This window comes from Hyperolius riggenbachi, chromosome 7 (genome assembly GCF_040937935.1).
Source record: "Hyperolius riggenbachi isolate aHypRig1 chromosome 7, aHypRig1.pri, whole genome shotgun sequence".
Classification (NCBI taxonomy): domain Eukaryota; kingdom Metazoa; phylum Chordata; class Amphibia; order Anura; family Hyperoliidae; genus Hyperolius; species Hyperolius riggenbachi.
Genome location: NC_090652.1, coordinates 126,274,183 through 126,296,711, shown reverse-complemented (window position 1 = coordinate 126,296,711; position 22,529 = coordinate 126,274,183). Strand labels below are relative to the sequence as shown.

Genomic DNA, 22,529 nt, shown 5'->3' with positions numbered 1-22,529 from the left:
CTCTGACTTATACCTCCAGTCTCACTTTTTCACTTTTTACCATAATGGTCAGCAAAACTGGTCTGTTTTAATGCAAATTTGAATAAAAGTTAAATTTTACTACTTTTCTATTTAGGGTATACTTGAATGTTGTGAATCTTAATTCAGGTGTGTTTTTGGAATGTCCCAAGGTAAGCAACTTCTGGCAACAGATTAGTTCACTAATTAATGAAATTCTAGAAACACATCTGATGCTCTCTCCTAGACTAACTCTGTTAGGTCTCTTGGACGGCACACCTGCAAATAAACATGCCAAATACCTAGTCAAAATCTTATGTTTTTATGCTCGTAAAGAGATATTGAGAACATGGAAATCAGATAAACCCCCGTCTTTTAATTTTTGGAAAAGAACTGTCAACAAAACCCTACCCCTCTATCGCCTAACCTATAAGAGCAGGAATTGCCCTAAGCGTTTTGATAAAGTTTGGGCCCCATGGTACAACAATGTAGATGCTCTCCCTACAGGCCCTGAGGATTGACTTTTAACCCCAATTGCCCTCTCACAAAGACTTTAAGATGATCTGAGGTTTTGCGCTGCCCTGAGCAACACATGAACAGGTTGGGTGTTGGAGACACTAGAGCAGAGGTTCCCAACTGGTGTGCCGCGACACATAGCACCAGCTATGTGTCGCCGCTCTCTGCTCCCCCTGCTCGTCTCCCCCGCAGATCACCCTTCTCAGGGCTACAAGAAAATGGCCACTGCCGTCCACATTTGCAGACATGCGGCGGCCATTTTCTTGTAGATGTGCACTAACTACAGGCAGAGGGCGGAGGCAGCGCATCGAGGACGGAGCCACGGTGCGAATGAGTGGCTCAGGGAGGAGAAGAAGGGACGGAGTGGTGGCTATGGAGGGGTGAGTTAGGGCGGGGATCCCCAACCTGTGGTCCGCGGGACGCTCCCAGTTGGGCCGCAGGACTGTCCTCTTCCCCCACCCCCCTCCCGCCCGTCCCCGCGGCCGCCGCTGTTATTACCTTAGCAGCGGCCGCTCTCCCCTCTCCAGCGCATGTATTTATTCAAGCAGCGTATCTCCCGGCTGCTCTGTGTGTGATGCGCAGGAAGCAGGGCTCGGTTACCATAGTAACGGCGATACATATCGCCGCTACAGGAAGCCGCTGCCCTGCTTCCTGCAGCATCACACACAGAGCAGCCGGGAGATACGCTGCTTGAATAAATACATGCGCTGGAGAGGGGAGAGCGGCCGCTGTTAAGGTAATAACAGCGGCGGGGACGGCGGGGGGCACCACCTACCCATACTGGCTATACCGGGGCACTATACTGGCTATCCTGGGGCATTATACTAGCTATCCTGGGGCACTATACTGGCTATACTGGGGCACTATACTGGCTATACTGGGGTGCTATACTGGGGCACTATACCGGCTATACTGGGGCACTATACCGGCTATAGTGGGGCACTATACTGGCTATACTGGGGCACTATACTGGCTATCCTGGGGCACTATACTGGCTATCCTGGGGCACTATACTGGGGCGCTATCCTGGGGCACTATACTGGCCATACTGGGGCACTATACTGGGGCACTATACTGGCTATCCTGGGGCACTATACTGGCTATCCTGGGGCACTATACTGGGGCACTATACTGGCTATATTGGGGCACTATTCTGGCTATACTGGGGCACTATACTAGCTACACTGGGGCACTGCAGCATCAGCAGATTGTTTCTGAGCCCCTCATTGTGCCTGCAGCATCAGCAGATTGTCACTGAGCCCCTCATTGTGCCTGCTGCATCAGCAGATTGTTTCTGAGCCCCACATTGTGCCTGCAGCATCCACAGATTGTTACTGAGCCCCTCATTGTACCTGCAGCACCAGCAGATTGTCACTAAGCCCCTCGTTGTGCCTGCAGCATCAGCAGATTGTTTCTGAGCCCCTCATTGTGCCTGCAGCATCCGCAGATTGTCACTGAGCCCCTCATTGTGCCTGCAGCACCAGCAGATTGTTACTAAGCCCCTCATTGTGCCTGCAGCATCAGCATATTGTCACTGAGCCCCTCATTGTGCCTGCAGCACCAGCAGATTGTCACTGAGCCCCTCATTGTGCCTGCAGCATCAGCATATTGTCACTGAGCCCCTCATTGTGCCTGCAGCACCAGCAGATTGTCACTGAGCCCCTCATTGTGCCTGCAGCATCAGCAGATTGTCACTGAGTCCCTCATTGTGCCTGAAGCATCAGCAGATTGTCACTGAGCCCCTCATTGTGCCTACAGCACCAGCAGATTGTCACTGAGCCCCTCATTGTGCCTGCAGCATCAGCATATTGTCACTGAGCCCCTCATTGTGCCTGCAGCACCAGCAGATTGTCACTGAGCCCCTCATTGTGCCTGCAGCATCAGCAGATTGTCACTGAGCCCCTCATTGTGCCTGAAGCATCAGCAGATTGTCACTGAGCCCCTCATTGTGCCTGCAGCACCAGCAGATTGTTACTGAGCCCCTCATTGTGCCTGCAGCATCAGCAGATTGTCACTGAGCCCCTCATTGTGCCTCCAGCATCAGCAGGTTATTACTGAGCCCCTCATTGTGCCTGCAGCACCAGCAGATTGTTACTGAGCCCCTCATTGTGCCTGCAGCACCAGCAGATTGTCACTGAGCCCCTCATTGTGCCTGCACCACCAGCAGATTGTCACTGAGCCCCTCATTGTGCCTGCAGCATCAGCAGATTGTCACTGAGCCCCTCATTGTGCCTGAAGCATCAGCAGATTGTCACTGAGCCCCTCATTGTGCCTGCAGCACCAGCAGATTGTTACTGAGCCCCTCATTGTGCCTGCAGCATCAGCAGATTGTCACTGAGCCCCTCATTGTGCCTCCAGCATCAGCAGGTTATTACTGAGCCCCTCATTGTGCCTGCAGCACCAGCAGATTGTTACTGAGCCCCTCATTGTGCCTGCAGCACCAGCAGATTGTCACTGAGCCCCTCATTGTGCCTGAAGCATCAGAAGATTGTCACTGAGCCCCTCATTGTGCCTGCAGCATCAGCAGATTGTCACTGAGCCCCTCATTGTGCCTGCAGCATCAGCAGATTGTTACTGAGACCCTCATTGTGCCTCCAGCATCAGCGGGTTATTACTGAGCCCCTCATTGTGCCTGCAGCACCAGCAGATTGTCACTGAGCCCCTCATTGTGCCTGCAGCACCAGCAGATTGTCACTGAGCCCCTCATTGTGCCTGCAGCATTAGCATATTGTCACTGAGCCCCTTATTGTGCCTGCAGCATCAGCAGATTGTTACTGAGCCCCTCATTATGCCTGCAGTATCAGCAGATTGTTTCTGAGCCCCTCACTGTGCCTGCAGCATCAGCACATTGTTACTGAGCCCCTCATTGTGCCTGCAGCATCCGCAGATTGTTACAGAGCCCCTCATTGTGCCTGCAGCATCAGCAGATTGTTACTGAGCCCCTCATTGTGCCTGCAGCATCAGCAGATTGTTACTGAGCCCCTCATTGTGCCTGCTGCATCATCAGATTGTTACTGAGCCCCTCATTGTGCCTGCAGCATCATCAGATTGTTACTGAGCCACTCATTGTGCCTGCAGCATCAGCAGATTGTCACTGAGCCCCTCATTGTGCCTGCAGCATCAGCAGATTGTTACTGAGCCCCTCATTGTGCCCGCAGCATCATCAGATTGTTACTGAGCTCCCCACCATTGTGCCTGCAGCATCCGCAGATTGTTACTAAGTCCCACATTGTGCCTGCAGCATCAGCAGATTGTTACTGAGCCCCTCATTGTGCCTGCAGCATCATCAGATTGTTACTGAGCCCCTCTTTTCTATCATACGGGACATGTCATGTATATCTTAATGTTTGGCATGATGTGACGTGTCACGGATATCTGAATGTTTGTCGTGATGTGTCACGACCTGGAAAAGGTTGGGAACCACTGTACTAGAGAATCTCTTGCCTTCTTCTTTCTTCTTCTTTCTTTTCTTCCCTCTTTCCACCTTTTCCTTTTATTTTATTTTTATTTTTTTCTCGGTTTCCCTCCTTACAAGATCAACACAGGGTTCCACTACTCAGACAGCTTTGTTGCTGGCTGGATGTCACATGGCTCTTGTATATCTAATGTAGAAATGTTTATAGACACTGGTCTGAAACAAATTATATATGTATCCATAATTCTATATATGGTATCCTGTTTTCTACAGCATGCTATGGAATGTACATTATATTTATGTATGCATAAGCATTGTCATGTACATGGAGAGTTGTGTTCTTACATTATCATGACCTCTGGTTGATCACTGTCTTCTCTACTCTTGTTTGTATTACATGTGTTATTAAAACAATAAAATGATTTGTTAAAAAAAAGAAATGCATTTGCATTTTTAATGAAAACACACTTGTGAGAATGGGTTAAATGGGCTTCTTGCAGATTCCCTACTGCACACAATTACAGAAAATGGGAACAAACATGAAAGGCCTAAAGCAAAAACAAAGATTTCCACAGATTGCATGAATAAATCTGGACCTTGAACTGGGGCATAGAAATAAAAAATAGCAGACTGCACCAGCAGCAGACAAATTATTATTATTATTTAGTATTTATATAGCGCCGACATATTACGCAGCGCTGTACAGTGTATATATATCTTGTCACTAACTGTCCCTCAAAGGAGCTCACAATCTAATCCCTACCATTGCAACATGTCTATATTATGTAGTGTAAGTACTGTAGTCTAGGGCCAATTTTTTTTTTTTAGGGGGGGCCAATTAACTTATCCGTATGTTTTTGGAATGTGGGAGGAAACCGGAGTGCCCGGAGGAAACCCACGCAGACACGGAGAGAACATACAAACTCTTTGCAGATAGTGCCCTGGCTGGGATTCGAACCAGGGACCCAGCGCTGCAAGGCGAGAGAGCTAACCACTACGCCACCGTGCTGCCCACGTCACCCCTCCATGGTTCTGCTTTCCAAACAAGCCATCTCTGGGCCCTAGAGATCTCCACATAGAGGTCACCACAAATTATGGCTACAATAAATAGTCTATACTGCAGGCAGAAAGCCCTGTAAACACATCATAAGAGTATTTTGTGTATCTCTGCACTCAATGGATTTACAAACCAGCCAACCTTCGCAAAAAAGAGTTAAGGCAAAACTGAAGCCTAGTCAAGAAAACCGCTAAGCAAATAGCCAAGTTGCAGTAATAACAATGTTCAAAGCCCAATTTCAGGCAAACATCTAATTTACGCACAGCAACCTCCATACTGCCAGAGCACAGCTGTAACATCAAGAAATACAACACTCAAGCACTTTTCTTAATCCTAATAAGAATGGTCATACGCCTGCTGGCTTTCTACTCCAGCCAGGTCCCTTCAAGTGCTAAAGGAGGATCGCTGCCTCAGGATCTGGTGCATATTACTGTATGGAAGGGGCGTGTCCTGGACTCTTCGGTTGCCAGACAGCTGGCGTTTCGCACTGGCCGGCAAGTATATAGAGCACCGGCCCCATGGGACTTCCCCTGGCCCCTCGCATGCCCCCTTCCCCCCATTGCCCCCTCTTTTCTTCTAATTCTATTACTACCTATAACATTTTAAGAAGTTCATAATAGTACTAACATAGTTATTATATCAAGGTAGCTGTGTGATATGTTAAAGTGCCTTTATAAATTGGTGTATGCTGCATGGTTTCTGCTGATGTCTTTTTTTTTCTCTTCATAGAGAAGAGCTGTTTCTGTGCAGATTATTAGCTCTCAGGCTGCTATTGCCTGAGCAAAGTTTACCCTGGCTCTGGATTGGTCAGTTAAAAAGCGGGTTTTTATGGGAGCGACAATGAGAGGGCTGCTGGTGACTGTGCAAAGTCAGTCAATTGCTTAAAGAGGAACTCCAGGGAATATAACGTAATGAAAAAAGTGCTTCATTTTTACAATAATTATTTATAAATGATTTAGTCAGTGTTTGCCCATTGTAATATCTTTCCTCTCCCTGATTTACATTTTAAAATACAAACATTACCCCATCAGTGCCCTGTTCTCTAACTGAAGGTGGACTCGTTTGAACTCACCCTTCCACTCCTCACCTAAAAAGGCTGCATGTGAGCAGCTTTTGACTCTGTATACACTGTCCCTAGGTAGTATTGAAGAGAAGGCCTTTTCATGTACAAAAACTCTACTCAGCTACCTGTCAAGCAACATTTTATACTCTATACTTATATAGAGAGAGGTAGCTAATTAGGAATGAACTGTCAGCGCCAATAACAATCACGTATGGTTTTCCAGCATGTCCGACTGCTAACGAGCAGTTGGCAGGTGTCGGAAGACACATGCTCACATTCTGAAAAGATGCCCAAAACAATCGCAAATGACTGATGTTAGTTACCTGATTTGCAAGTGTGCATGGGCCTTTACCGGTATACCACAGTGCCTTCTATCATTTAAATGTCCTTCTAGATATATCTTTCCAAAGAGTGAGCTGGCACACCATTAACTTTTATGCTGGGTGCATGACAGGGTGATTAGGCCAATCACTATAGAATACACCAAAAATCATCAGCACACCAGTACATTTAGCAAACCTTTATTGTGCCGTTATTCACACGTTATTATTTCTCAAAAACAAAAAAAAGCATCCGACATGTCTTGAAGAAAGGGGGCCCTGTGAGGCCCCTAAAACATTTCCTTCCCGGTGCCACCAAGGCCTCCCTCTTCTCTGAAAGGATGTCCAACCTTCAGTACATGTGCCCATAATAATGTTATTGCACACAGTGCATTTTACGGATAGCACTTCTGCACACAAGGGGTCTGATTCACAAAGCTTTCATGTTAAATTATCTCACCTTATTTATTAACTCACAATTTATCTCTCCTTAAATGACAACTCATGATTTACCTCTCCTTATCTAACTTAACTCATGGTTTAGCTCTCCTTTTTTGAAATAACTCATGGTTTAGCTCTCCTTATCTATTTATTTCATGAATTATCTCTCCTTATTTGTTTATCTAATGCATTAGCATTCCTTACAGTTAAGATGAGAAACATGAATGACCTTTGTGAATCAACCCCAATGTGAGCATTAATTGGGGGGGGGGGGGGGGGGGGAGGGGGGGGTGACAACAGCATGTTGTGGGGCTAGAGGTTGAGCAGGGAGCAAAGTCATGTGAAGTTGAGGGCAGGGCCACAGGGCCGCAGGGCACTTTAAATCGGCTTCAGCTCCAACAAAACAGGATCCAGGGGGAGAAGCCAGGGATACAAATTTAACTAGGTATGTAATTTTGTACAACAGTTTAAACATCCGACTTACTTTCTAACAAAGGTAAACAAACAGGCATATAGGCCCAGTTTAAAGTTAAACTCCACTTTTATTGAAACAAACATATATCACTGCTACACAAGACTTTCACTAGCATATAATTAAACCTAAATGCACAAACAAGACTTTTGTAGCATAAGACAGTCATTTCTGATGCATAAATACTATGGCCTCAAGGCATAAAGCAATATCAAACGTTTATCAAACACTTTATCAAACGTTTGATAATTTACCTCATGGGTAAAATCTCATTTTGAATTCACTAAGGTGTTATATATATTTGTTGAACATTTTATCGGTAAAACATTCGATAAATATATAAAACCTTAGTGAATTTAAAATGAGATTTTACCCATGAGGTAAATTATCAAACGTTTGATAAAGTGTTTGATAAACATTTGATAATGCTCCGTGAATTGAGGCCTATGTTGTTGTTGACTACATCATTGGTGGTCTGCCATGTTGGCTCACTTTCCTTTCTAGTCCCTAAACTAAGGATTATTTATTTATTCAGTGTGCATAGTGCACCATCCCAGTCCATCTTTATGCTCAGCTCTACTAAATGTTTCAGAGCAGCTGGGCCTATCAGAAGACTCAGACTAGGAGCACACTGGGCAGTGCGGAAAACCATGCATTTTCTGTATTGTGCGTTTTTAATATCCCTGTGTGTTTTTGTATGTGTTTGTGGTGTGTTTACGTTTTGAGTTTTTGTCCACATTTTCCCTTTATCAATGGAAAAAATATAGAGCATATTTTTTTTCTTTTGAAATGCACCAGCGAGTCTGCCAAGTGTGCCACAAGCCTCACTGTTTGGGGAGATATTTAATTTGGAACCTTTAGTTGGTGACTTCCATTCATGTCACAGGGTATATGTAGAACTAATGAACCCATACAAATTCATGAATTTTCTATAGCTACTTTCTAATATTTGAGAAAGTACCTAGCAGGACCCAGGCTATTTCCTGCTAACGAAGGTGATTACTGTATTAAGGGATTACTGTCCCATGCTACAGCACATGCATGGTTATGTTGAGTGAATGCCAATAACCTGCACTATCCAGGAAGCCAAACAGTTTGTGCAAACAGACTACAGACTTTTGCTGTTTTTAACAGTTCATAAACACCTTGTTCCCACCGCACCTTGCAAACGCATGGAAAAAACACAAATGTTATTCCTGTGCTTGGCTATGCGATTGTTGGTGTGCTTGATAAAAGCCCCACTCAGTTGTTCAAAGTACAATCATTAGGGCTATGGCCGACTAGAGAACTTTTAGCCATATTTTAAAATCGCCGGCAACTCCGAAAAGCTAGGCTAATGAAAGTTAATGGAGGTCAGTGTTCTCCCCAGACTTTTTTTCCAGCCGGGTGGCAAGAAATAGTAGCCGGGTGGGGCGTGCTGAGAGAATGCAGGGCTGGTGCTTCTGTGAGCAACTATGCCTACACAATAGGAGGTGAACTGATGACAGCCGGGTGCTCACCAAAACTAGCCGGGTGGAGCACCCGGCTAAGAGCCTGGGGAGAACACTGGAGGTGAACCACAAGAACCATGTGATTTGCCAGAATCACAATTGCAGATCCTGCAGCATTCTAGGAGTGATTTAATAATGATTAATAATGAATAATAATAAGAAAATGCAGGGCTCAAAATAGCTTTCCTCGAAATCTCTGTGGAAAGCACTGCAAAATCACATTGCAAAATTGCTCTCAGCCTTTTAAGAGTGATTTGCAAACACAAGTGGGTGCCTGGCTTAAAAATGCAGCGAAATGCAATGCATCTGACATTCAGCAAAATTCACATTACACCACCAAGAAAAGGAACATGAGCTTCCCTGAATCACACATTATCCAAAAAGCAAATTGGATGGCCTGGAGTGGGAACTAGGCTTCATAGTAATTCCAATATCCTGCCTGACTGCTGTTATTATTACTTGAATTAGCACGTCTCTTGTGATAGACCGCAGATGAGCAGACAACATGACACGTGGTGTTGTCAAACAGGAAGAGTGTCACCCTTTAATGCTCTATATCCTTGGTAAGTCTTTTGTTGTTTGGTATGCCTCACATGGAGGACACACCCGCCATATCTTAAAATAACAAACGAGCTTAAATTTAGGCCTCTTTAACAGTGGGACGTTGCGTTTGATGCGACGTTAAAGTCGCAAAACGTGCCCCTAATGCAGCGCATGCAGGTTATAAAATTGGACGTTATTTTGCACTGCGTTATGTGTCTCTTGGTGCGCCGTTTTCGTTGCATACTGATAGAACGAAAACGGCGCATGCGTTACATTAAAAAAAAACTGAGCATGTGCAACACACATAACGCAGCAAATGTATTGCTAAACGCACAGCATTCAGCACTTTCTAAATATTGCTACACATTACACACAATGCAACGTGTGCACTGTGAATGTCGCATAGACTTTGTATTGCTGTGCATTAATCTGCGTTATACATTTTAATAACGTGCTACTTTAACGTCCCACTGTGAAAGAGGCCTTAATATAATAACAAAGAATTTAACTAGGGATTACAATCAAACCGCCACATTTTATACGATGAACAGCATTATATGAATACCACAACAATAATCATTTGCAAGCGCTGCTGCAGAAAGAATGAGGTAATGAGAAAAACATTTAAAGTGGGCTTCTAACCCTACAATCCAAATTAGAGGGGAAGTATGGCTGCATCTTACCAGCCTCATGGTCTGTGAGTCTGGGAGGACAATCGATCTGGCCAGCCAGGGAACTATGCATTTTATAATACAAACAAAGCACTTAGAGGTCCACTTTACCATTTCAGAAGCCAAGGTCTTTAAAATGGAAAAATCAAAAAGATTTTATCAACAATAACAACAGTGGTGGTAATAATAACAAGAAGTCATGGGTTTCCTTCAGGCACTCTGGTTTTCTCTCACATCCCAAAAAACATACTGGCAAGTTCATTGGTGCTCCCTCAAACTGGCCATAGACAATAGTGGGGATATTAGACAATGACTATTGGAATTAGACTGAAAGCCCCTTCAAAGGATGATTTTATGAATGCATATACTGTACCCTGTAAAATGCTATCAACGCCGGTGACAGCACTATATAAAAGCATAATAATAATCATATTGACTGGTTGTTTTACAAAAGGAAACAGGTTCAGCTTCCTCACCAGAGCAGCAAGAGTTAACCAATGTAGCATCATGCGGAGGCCTGTTTGTTTTGCTATAGCATGCAGCCAACCAGTCACCAGTGATCATGGCACCATCAGCTGCAAGCATGCACAGAATAACAAAATGAAATACCAAGATACAAGCCAGCATCCCAAAGGGTGCTCTATATGTGGGATCGTGTTCAGCAAAAATCAAGTTTTAAGAGAGGAATAAGCCAGAAATAATGCAAAATAAGCCCTGTGATGATTGTGCAAATACAACAAATGAAGATGATGATTACTGGAATGTATGTAATGAATGAATGAACTATGAATGAATGCAGTTTTCTTCTCTCTCCTATCTTCATAACCATAAAAGGCATTATTGACTTCTGTGTATACATCCAGTATAGTCACTCCTGCTGCGCTGTCCAACCCAGGAAACAAAAACAAATTTTATATGGCTGCCCTTTAAATCGTCTACAGTGTTTGTATACAATCTGCATGCAGCAAGCAACTAACCCACAGGATAGTGTACTGCTACAAGAATGACTGCATTGCATTCTGCTTGTAGGATTATGAATTAACCCAATGCTAGATCATGAGATTTTAACAAATAAAATAAAATCAAGATGGGCAGTGCTGCATAATGCATAGCTATGGCCATTCTAGCTACACAGACATAACAACAAAAGTGAATATACAAAGCCAGCAAGTGTCTTGGTGCCAATGTGACAATAACAACAGCATGACACATACAATACAGACATAATCTTGGAAAGCAGACAGAAGATGATGCAAGTAGAAAATCTAGCATACCCTGCACAGATGGCACGCCCTAGGGTCACTCAGCAGAGCTGGAGAGGCCCGAATTGGAGGGTCTTGTTGCCTTGCTGTACAGGAAGGTCCAGCACAATGACCAGGCTCAGATCGGTGTTGCTGTACGGTGGGCTCACACTACAATCCCCTTTCTGCAATACTGCAAGGAAGAGCAAGGCTCAGACAGACAGACACCCTATTCCTGCTGTCTATTAGCTCCACCTCTTTCCCACCCACTGGCCAGCATAACGCTACCCGTCTCCGCCCACTTGCCAGCATAATTTCCCCTTGTCCCCGCCCATTGGCCCAGCGCAGCGTCCCCGTCTACAAGCCAGAATACAGTCCTCTGTCCCCGCCCACTGGCCAGCATAGCGTCCCCGCCCACTGGCCAGCATAACATAGCGTCCCTGTCCACTGGCCAGCGTATCGCCCCCTGCTCCCGCCCACTGGCCAGCATAACGTTCTGTCAATCATCGGATCACACCACGAGTTGCACAAAAGTGCAGACGCCAGACGGAGAGCGGCTCATTGTGATGTGCCAGTGTGGGCTGCTGCCTTCGTATTGGGACGAATCTGCCAGGTGGGTCAGCACGTGGCTGCACCACAGAAGAAACACAAGGACTAGCCAACTCTGTAAAATGCGGTTATTACTTCATTTCTTCATATTATAAGAGACTGATGCACATAACAAACACATCTGTATCATGATCGTAAGGGTCTGTGTTTAGGTTTGAAAGTTAGTTATGTTGTTTTAATTGAGCCCCGCCCAGTGGTACAGACAGGGTCCCCCACATGATGCCTGGCTATGACTGTCATGTGAGAGGGGAGCTCTGACAGTAAAGCCTGACAGCTAATGTAAAGTTAGCTACAGACAGAGCAGTAGGGGAGAGGTCAGGCATGTAGGCAGTAGTGTTGTCCGGATCATGAACGAATCTATTTTGTGAGTCGAATCATCCGAATCATCAAAATGAGTGATTCGGATCGTAAAAGGGGGCGGGGCCAGGAGCGACACGCCCCCTCTCAGCGGGCAGCGGGGTCCTGGAAGCAGAGCAGAGATGGATCGCTCTGTTGGAGGGGACTCAGGGGAGCCAGCCTTGCAGGGACAGGTAGAGGGGACATGGGTGCCACTGCCAGATATGTGTAGAGCACACGTACTGGCTGCAATGTGCTGCCCATTACAGGCTGTCTGTTCCGTAGTTGTGCACTGTGATCACATTGGAAGCTTTTGGCTCAGCTCAGCACAGCTCAGTAACTTTGCAGGCACTGTGATTGCAGCGTAATATGATCCTCCTGCGCTCGGCACTAAACAGCTGCACTTATCTTTGGGGAATGCTTTCTTTCACTGTGCGACGTTTCCAGTGGCGGACACAGGCAGCAGTGGGCCCCTGTGCAAAATATCAATTGTGGGCCCCCTGACCTGCGGCGTGCTTCGCGCGCCGCGGCAAAAAATGGGCGTGGCAATGACCGGATAAGGGCGGAGCTAACTGTAAACATAAAATGATCCCGGGGTGAGAGTGATATGGAGGCTGCCATATTTATTTCCTTTTAAACAATACTAGTTGCCTGGCGGCCCTGCTGATCTATTTGGCTGCAGTAATAAACTGAATTACATCAGCAACAAGCATGCAGCTTAATCTTCTCAGTTCTGACAATATTGTCAGAAACCCCTGACCTGCTGCATGCTTGTTCAGGGTCTATGGTTGAAAGAATAAGAGGCAGAGGACCAGAACGGCAACCAGGCAACTGGTATTGCTTAAAAGGAGAGAAATATGGCAGCCTCAATATTATTCTCACCTCAGGTTCCCTTGAAAAGTGCAACGCAAAAGACAGTGGGCCCAAGTTTTGGTGACCCTTTCCCCAGAAAATTCACATAATTGTGCAGGTTTTCTCAAGAAAATACACATAATGTGAGCAGATTTGCCCAGAAAATACATTCAATCATGTCGGCAGATTTGCCCAGAAAATACATTCAATCATGTCGGCAGATATGCCCAGAAAATACGTGCAATGATGTCGGCAGATATGCCCAGAAAATACGTGCAATGATGTTGGCAGATATGCCCAGAAAATACGTGCAATGATGTCGGCAGATATGCCCAGAAAATACGTGCAATGATGTCGGCAGATATGCCCAGAAAATACGTGCAATGATGTCGGCAGATATGCCCAGAAAATACGTGCAATGATGTCGGCAGATATGCCCAGAAAATACGTGCAATGATGTCGGCAGATATGCCCAGAAAATACGTGCAATGATGTCGGCAGATATGCCCAGAAAATACGTGCAATCATGTAGGCAGATATGCCCAGAAAATACGTGCAATCATGTCAGCAGATATGGCCAAAAAATACGTGCAATCATGTCGGCAGATATGCCCAGAAAATACGTGCAATCATGTCAGCAGATTTGCCCAGAAAATACGTGCAATCATGTCGGCAGATTTGCCCAGAAAACACATGCAATCATGTAGCAAATTTGCCCAGAACATACATGCAATCATGTGGCAGACCTGCCCAGAACATACACACAATCATGTGGCAGACCTGCCCAGAACATACACACAATCATGTGGCAGACCTGCCCAGAACATACACCTGCTAAAATAAATAATAAAAAAAACCATTTACTCACCTGCAGCAGCAGACCTCCTGTCCCAGCCTCCATCCGGCGCGCAGCTCCCATGGGTGGTTGGGTGGATAGGTAGCCTGGTGGGTAGGTAGGTAGGCAGCCGGGTGGGTAGGTAGGTAGCCCTTAGCCGGGTGGGTAAGTAGCCTGGTGGGTGGCTGGGTAGCCGGGTGGGTGGGTAGCCTGGTGGGTGGCTGGGTAGGCGGGTGGGTAGGTAGCCTGGTGGGTGGGTAGGTGGGTGGGTAGGTAGCTGGGTGGGTGGGTAGGTAGCCTGGTGGGTCTTTAGGTAGGTAGCCTGGTGGGTTGGTAGGTAGCCGGGTGGGTAGGTAGCCGGGTGGGTAGGTAGGTAGGTAGCCTGGTGGGTGGGTAGGTAGCCGGGTGGGTGGTTAGGTAGCCAGGTAGGTAGCCAGGTGGGTGGTTAGGTAGCAGGGTAGGTAGCCGGGTGGGTGGGTAGGTAGCCGGGTAGGTATCCGGGTGGGTGTGTAGGTATCCGGGTGGGTAGGTAGCCGGGTGGGTGGGTAGGTAGCCGGGTAGGTAGGTAGCCGGCAGGGTGGTCAGGTAGCCGGGTGGGTAGCTAGGTAGCCGGGTGGGTAGGTAGGTAGCCGGGTGGGTGTGTAGGTATCCGGGTGGGTAGGTAGCCGGGTGGGTAGGTAGCCGGCAGGGTGGTTAGGTAGCCGGGTAGGTAGCCGGGTGGGTAAGGTAGCCGGGTGGGTGGTTAGGTAGCCGGGTGGGTAGGTAGGTAGCCGGGTGAGTGGTTAGGTAGCCGGGTGGGTAAGTAGGTAGCCGGGTGGGTAGGTAGGTAGCCGGGTGGGTAGGTAGCCGGGTGGGTGGGTAGGTAGCCGGGTGGGTGGGTAGGTAGCCGGCAGGGTGGTTAGGTAGCCGGGTAGGTAGCCGGGTGGGTGCTTAGGTAGCGGGGTAGGTAGCCGGGTGGGTGGTTAGGTAGCCGGGTGGGTAGGTAGGTAGCCGGGTGGGTGGTTAGGTAGCCGGGTGGGTAGGTAGGTAGCCGGGTGGGTGTGTAGGTATCCGGGTGGGTGGGTGTGTAGGTATCCGGGTGGGTGGGTGGGTAGGTAGCCGGCAGGGTGGTTAGGTAGCCGGGTGGGTAAGGTAGCCGGGTGGGTGGGTAAGGTAGCCGGGTGGGTAGCTATCCGGGTGGGGGGCCCAACTCCTATCCTCCCTCACTAACCTCGGGGCCCCCCTCCCGGTATGCGCGGCGGCCGGCGGGAGAGCAGAAAATACAGGAAGTCTCCGGCCGGGGCTGCAGGCAGCAGACGCTAGAGGCACTTGCTGCTTGGTCTCCGATATGTCTCCAAGTTGGAGACATATCGGAGACCAAGCGGCAGCTGCGCAGCCCCGGCCGGAGACTTCCTGTATTTTCCGCTCTCCCGACACATGAGGGGATGGGGGGGGGGGCCCGAGGTGAGGGGGGAGGACAGGAGTCGGGGCCCCCCAGGTTAAAAAAAATAAAAGGTAAAATAAGAAAAAACCCTGCAATACTTAATGGGGCCCTGAAGCAGCAGAACTTCAGAGGCCCTCGTGCGGCGGCACGGCCTGCACGGCCGTATGTCCGCCACTGGACGTTTCCATTCAAGGTATACAGATGAACATTTAGGTGAAATACATGTAAAGCATATGATTGCAGCATGTGGGTATTGTGTGCAAACAAATATTTCTGTTCTCTGCTCGTCCTTCCTCCCTTCTCTGTCCACTCATTCCCCTCTGTCCATCTTCTCCCCTTCTCTGTGTGTCCACCCCCCTTCCCTTCTCATGTCCTGCTAGTCATTTCACCCCCGAATAGCTTCCCTTGTAAAATGATCCGAGATTCGGATCAAAGATCCGGATCTTTTCAATGATCCGATTCGAATCATCCGGATCATTGAAAAGATCCGAATTTCCCATCTCTAGTAGGCAGTCAATGCCGAAAGACCTTTTTTTTAAAGTAGGCAGCTAAAATCTGACAGAACCGACAGGTTATAGGCCAGTCCATCTCCTCATCTGGGTTTCTCAGGGTTTTCTTTTGTTTTCAACAACATTTCCTGAACATCAGTTGCAAAGTATTAAAGAGAGTCTGAAGCGAGAATAAATCTCGATTCAGACCTCATATATAGCAGGGGCCAGGGCTGGCCCGCTCATGAGGCGGGGTGAAACTTTTGCCTCAGGCGGCAAAATTCCAGGGGCGGCACCCGCCCGTCCGTGGGTGCGGGGAGCCGGCCGCCGAGCTGGAGGGGTAGCTGGCAGGACGGGGGTATTGGGCCTAGCGGCGGGGAGGGGGGTCGGACCCCCCCTCCCTCGCCTGGGTCCCCCGTGCTCCGCTCCCCTCCAGCCTTAAATACAAGCAGCCGCTATGTGTAAGAGGCACGGGCGGGTAGGACTCACCTCTTCCAAAAATTTTTTTTTGCCTCAGGCGGCAAATAGTCTAGGGCCGGCCGCTAAACCGCCGCTATCCCGCGGCTTAACGAGGGTCCCTTGACCCCCAAATCCCCCTCCGTGCAGCGGGGGAGCGCTTCCTGGTTGGGGCAGGGCTAACCGCCGCAGCCCTGCCCCATGCGCGTCTGTCAGCGTGTATCTCCGCCTCTCCCCCGCCCCTCTCAGTCTTCCTTCACTGAGAGGGGTGGGGGAGAGGCGGCGATGCGCGGCTGATAGACGCGAATGGAGGCAGGGCTGCAGCCGTTAGCCCTGCCTCCAGGAGTGACCAAGCCTGCGACCAAGTGTCGCAGTGGTGGGTTTGGGGGTGAAGGGACCCCCGTTTAGCGGCGCGTATGCGGTGGTTTAGCTCTGAAGCGAGATTTATTCTCGCTTCAGAGTCTCTTTAAGCCCGGTTCACATCTGCGTTCTGAGCCAAAAGGATCCGGTGAGCGGATCCGGTCTCCGCTTCACCGGATCCGTATGGCTCAGTCCATGCCCCGGTTCACATAGTGAAACGGATCTGATCAATGATTCATCGGATCCGTTTTCACTCAGCAAATACATACCTAATTTTCAGTAATAGAGTGTAACAATTGGAGTCAGCAACACAGATTTTTCTGATTATTGGTGATCTGCAGTATCACCAATAATCAGAATCAAGTTTATTTCGCCAAGCATGACTGGGTCATGCCCGGAATTGGGTTTGGCTCAGACAGAGAACTCAGCAGCAAAAACACAAAACAACAACAACAATGAGAAGGCAACAATTACATATCTAACCATGACAACTGACCGCGACATTCTAACAACAGCAGCAGCAACAGCCAGTTACAGTGAGAAGCAATAGTACAGTGGTAGGTGTAGCTTAAGCAAGAGAGGCACTGAATTGGGGGAAAGGTGGCCAGAAAGCAGGACACGTCGGACACATATGGACTGACTACCGGCCTGCGGGGGGGAGCCAGTGAATGGAATTCAAGAGTTTAACGGCAGCAGGTAAGAAGGAGTTCATGTGCCTAGCTGTCTTGGAGGAAATGGACCGTAGCCTTCTGCCGGATGGGAGCACGTTAAAGTAGCGGTGGCCTGGGTGTGAGCGGTCATTTGCGATCCTTTGTGCTCTGGAACGCAGTCTGGAGTTGTAAAGGAGGTCAAGCGAGGGAAGTGGTTTTCCAATGTTTCTCTCCGCCGACCTGATGACCCTCTGAAGCTTGTATTTGTCTCTGTTTGAGGAACCAGCATACCACACCAGAATGGAGGTGCAGATGACAGATTCTATAGTGGCAGAGTAGAAGTTTGTCATAAGCTCCTGTTCCATCCCGAACTTCCTCAGTTGACGAAGGAAGAAGAGTCTTTGTTGGGCCTTCCTCTGTGTGGTGCTCGTGTGAGTCTTCCAGCCCAGGTCGCTGGAGATCTGAGTTCCCAGGAGGCGGACACTAGATACCTTTCCAACCTCCGTGCCATCAATGAAGATTGGGGGTGGGGTGGGGGCCTGCTTCCTGAAGTCAATAACCATCTCAACGGTTTTGGTTGTGTTGAGGACTAGCTTGTTTTCCTTGCACCATCGACAAATGCTATCGACTTGTTGTCGATAGTCATGCTCATCATTTTTGGTCACAAGGCCAATGATGGTGGTGGCGTCAGCGAATTTGACGACCTTGACTGAGTCTGCTGTGGATCTGCAGTTGTTGGTGTAGAGGGAAAACAGAATTGGGGAAAGGACGCAGCCCTGTGGGGCACCTGTGTTGGTAGCCCTTGCTTGGGAGGAGATCTTGCCCAGCTTGACGACTTGTGACCTGTTGGTCAAGAAGTCTGTGATCCAGTGGCGTAGGGTCGAGTGGACGTCGAGTGCCTCCAGGTTGTTCTGGAGGATGCGAGGGCAGATTGTATTAAACGCTGAGCTGAAGTCAAGAAGGAGGATTCTGGCGTAAGAGTCAGATTATCCAGGTGATCACTGATGAGCTCTAGGCAGACGTTGATGGCATCGTCAGTGGACCTGTTTGCTCTGTACGCGAACTGGAACGGGTCTAGTCGAGGTAGCGTGGAGTTCTTGAGTTCGGATAGGACTGCTTTTTCTAAGGTCTTCATGATGACCGAGGTGAGGGCCACAGGCCTGTAGTTATTTAGGTTGGATATGCCTTGCTTTTTGGGAACAGGGATGACCGTTGACCTCTTGAAGCATTTGGGGACTCTGCATAGATGGAGGAGAGGACAGGAGCCAACTGCTGCGAGCAAGATTTAAGGCATGCTGGTGTCACACCATCCGGGCCCGGGGCTTTCCTAGGGTTGAGAGAGGCCAGAAGACGCCTGACCTCAGCCTCGCTTGCCCTCGGCGGAGGTGGGCTCGATCCTGTCTCAGCGTCTGCAGGGGATGGCTGGGCACAAGGTATTGGGGGCCCTGCTGTTTCTGGCTGGTTTTCAAACCTGCAGTAGAAGTCACTGAGCTCCTCGGCTAGCTTGATGCTGGGTGTAGCATGCTGGGGGGGGGGGGGGGGGGAGGGGGGCTTGTAATTGGTGGCTGACTTGAATCCCTTCCAAACGGCTCGTGGATCATTTGAGCTGAGATTGTGTCTGAGCTTCTCAGAGTATTCCTTCTTCGCTGCCATGAGTTCTCTGTTAAGGATGTTCCTCGCTGCTCTATACTCGTCCAGGTTGCCTGACTTGTGCGCTGTTTCTTTTCGTCTCCGCAGTTGCCGTAGTTTGTTGGAGAACCACGGTTTATCATTCGTGTAGACCTTGAAAGTCTTGGTTGGGATGCAGGAGTCCTCACAGAATGCGATATATGAGGCGACGTTGTCGGCCCACTCATCTAGGTTTGGTGCTTCCAGAGCTCTTCAGTCGGTGCTGTCGAAGCAGGCCTGAAGTTGGAGCTTTGCCTCGCTTGACCACACTTTAGTTGACCTCAGAGCCGGTTTCGCTGTTTCCAGTTTCCGTTTGTAGGTTGGGATCAGGTGAATGAGGCTGTGGTCCGAGGAGCCAAGTGCTGCGAGCGGGACCGCCTTGTATGCATTTTTCAGGACTGTGTAGTAGTGGTTCAGTGTGTTCAGATTCCTAGTAGGACAGTCCACGTGCTGCTGATAGCGTGGTAGCTCTTGGCGGAGGTTGGCCTTGTTGAAATCCCCCATGACAATGAACAGCGCGTCTGGGAGTGACGCCTCCCACTGCATGATGGTGTCGCTGAGGTCGCTCAGGGCTTGTTTGATGTCAGCGTCAGGTGGTATATATGCACCTGCGAGGACGAGGGAGGAGAACTCCCTAGGTGAGTATGAGGGTCTACAGTTGACCAACAGTAGTTCGAGATCTGGCAAACATTTCCTGGCGAGCACAGAGCTGGAGGGACACCATAGTGAGCTGATATAGAAGCAGATGCCGCCTCCCTTCTTTTTTCCCGAGAGGGCGGTGTCACGGTCAGCCCGGATAAGATTGAAGCCCTGGAGTTGGAGGGCATTGTCCGGGATGCAGTCGTGCAGCCACGTTTCCGTGAAGCAGAGGATTGGTGTGTGACTGCTGAGCTCTCTCTTGTCGCTGAGAAGACTGAGTTCGTCTAGTTTGTTTGGGAGGGAGCGAACATTCGCAATAATACAGATACTATACCTGATTTTGTGGTGATCTGCAGAATCACCAATAATGCTAGTATAGCTAGACACGGGACAACCAATGTGGGATTGTGTTTTGGTGCAACAGTAATAAGAAGAGGAGATCTCCCGAGGAGCGGGAGATTCAGATAATACTGCAGCCAGTGGACACCTGAGGAGCAGGGACCACTGACTGTGCTGCAAGAATAATCACCTGAGGAGCAAGTGATTAAGAGTACACTACAGCCAAGGATCTCCTGAGGAGCAGGAGATTCAGACTGTACTGCAGCCAGTGGACACCTGAGGAGCAGGGACCACTGACTGTGCTGCAGGGATGATGATTAAGACTACGCTACAGCCAAGGATCTCCTGAGGAGCAGGAGATTCAGACTGTACTGCAGCCAGTGGACACCTGAGGAGCAGGGACCACTGACTGTACTGCAAGGATGATCACCTGAGGAGCAGGTGATTAAGACTCTACTGCAGCTAGTGGACACTTGAGGAGCAAGTGTTACAGACAGTGCTGCAAGGGCTGATCACCTAAGGAGTAGGTGTCAGCTCTTAGAGATTCCTCACTAATGGCTAGGCCCACTAGTGAGGACAGGAAGGTCAGACAAGCAGAGTAGGCAACGTACAGACAGATAAAGTACAAAGACGGAAGGATGATTCGATGTTTAGATTCAGGCAGAGTCGGCAACAGTAATCAGATAGGCAGAGGTACCGAATCAGCGAACAGGAGAGTAGTCAAGGAAGCAGAAGATCATAACAGATAAACAATAGCAATGTAGCAATATCCTAGTCTAGGTGTGAAGTCCTTGGTTTCAACACCTGGGATCTAGACTAAGGTATAGTACACAGATAACAACAAAAGGGAATTTTGAGGTATAATGCGCCACATCAAATTATGTCCAAAACGCTTAATTTATTTGCACAAAAGTAGGGACACGTGCACTTATTGCACACCGAATACACCATATACATATAGTAAAATTAATTACATACACACTGTTAAAAACTTGAGGTTGCCACCGAGGTCATCATATGCATATCCATAATATCACAATAAGCTCAATAAACATGTGCACTTATGGTTAAACTCCCACTTTTTTTATATTGCGTACATGCTTGGCTGGCGGTTTGTATGGTACCGGTACCTATTTTGCATGCATTTATAGCCAAGCAGACTGATTAGTTGTAAACATGTTAGCACAGTTCTTCATTGCTGGTAAAGCCATGCATAAGTGTGCAACAGCACATATACTTGCGATTTTGAAGCGACAATTGGTTGTCAAAACAGTATTGTTCATACCGCTCCACAGGGGGACAGTTCAAGCTTCCAGACGTTGATAAGCTTCATTATAATGGGCCCATTATGTCCTCACCGGTGTGCGTTGAAAGCTGCACTGGCTTGCCTTTTTGCCATGTGGTCTGGCTTGCTGTTGTAGTCCACCACCATAAAGTGTTATGTGGAACGAGGAAAAAGTTCCTTCCTGTGCATACAGCCTGCCGTGCTCCAACTGCACCGGCATCTGCCCGCACTCTCAGCTAAAGTCCAGTCCGTACGTTTAGCAGCAACTAGGTCCGCACGCCAAGGCTGGCATGACAGGGAGCAGGATCGCGTGGCCGGCGGTGGCTCCTCCCACCTACGCGTTTCACGTCATCAGACGTTTCATCAGGGCGTGGCTTGTGTCCATGTTAGCCCTCATTAAGTAGGCTGAGCTGCCCTTAGGTTTTTAATTCACCATCGCTATCTAGTGTTCGTATATATTATTGTTTTTTGTTTTTTTTGTTTTTATATTCCATTTCTTGAATTTTGCTCAATACCAGATGTATCTTATCCCTCAACAATATACCTCCATCCAGTCTTGCTACAACCTTAATTTATATACATTATTGACAGTTTTGCCACTTTTCCCATCCTTTTTCCTGGGGTAACACACATACTATTTTAATTTCCTTTTCACTCATTTAAATTCAGGGTATACTGCTCTGTCTTTTGGAGTGCAGCCTCCATTGGTAACACCCACAGTGCAATACGCCACCCTCATTTATTGTAGGTTATCTGTCTGAGGAAAGGGGTGGGGTCGAACTCCGTATGGAATCCAGCAGGCACCAATGTGTTTAAACGATAAATCCACATGGTTTCTTTGCCCAATAGGATATCATTGAAGTCACCCCTCCGCTCAGACAGGTTTAATTTGTATATGGCCTTCACTTTGTTCCTTTCAATGATGCATTGTGTACTTCTCTGTAATGTTCATAGAGTGGGGTTATAATATCCCCATCCTCAATTTCTCGACAATGCTCCAATATTCTCGATTTTAGATCCCGTTTTGTTTTCTGCACATACATTTTTTTTAGTACACAGATAACACAATGCAATTAGTACTTTAAGGTATCAACGGAAACTGGCTAAGTGTGGATCCCCAGCTCCAGCTGGTTCTAGCACACTGTAGGATCTGACTAGGGTCTGAGCGCTAACACGTTAGCATTTGCAACAGCAGACAACCATCAACTGACAGGCAGGTCCTATATATACTTAGAGCGCTCCACAGCGCCACCCCAGTCACTCAGCCAATCCGGAGCACTACTGGAGTCAGCTGACCGGCTGATCAGCTGACTCTTCTTTTACTCGCATAAAGGTCCTGTCGCCTGGCACACGCACGCGCGCG

At 48.2% G+C, this 22,529-nt stretch overlaps 1 protein-coding gene across 3 annotated transcripts in view; it reads right to left on the bottom strand.

Moving 5' to 3' along the window:
• Positions 1 to 11,486, bottom strand: part of EEF2K (eukaryotic elongation factor 2 kinase) — a 135,563-nt gene extending 124,077 nt beyond the window's left edge. For all 3 annotated transcript variants that reach the window (XM_068244617.1, XM_068244619.1, XM_068244618.1), the window contains exon 1: positions 11,260 to 11,486. The gene's annotated coding sequence lies outside the window, so the exon portion shown is untranslated. The remainder of the gene's footprint in view (positions 1 to 11,259) is intronic.
• Positions 11,487 to 22,529: the final 11,043 nt, after the last annotated feature.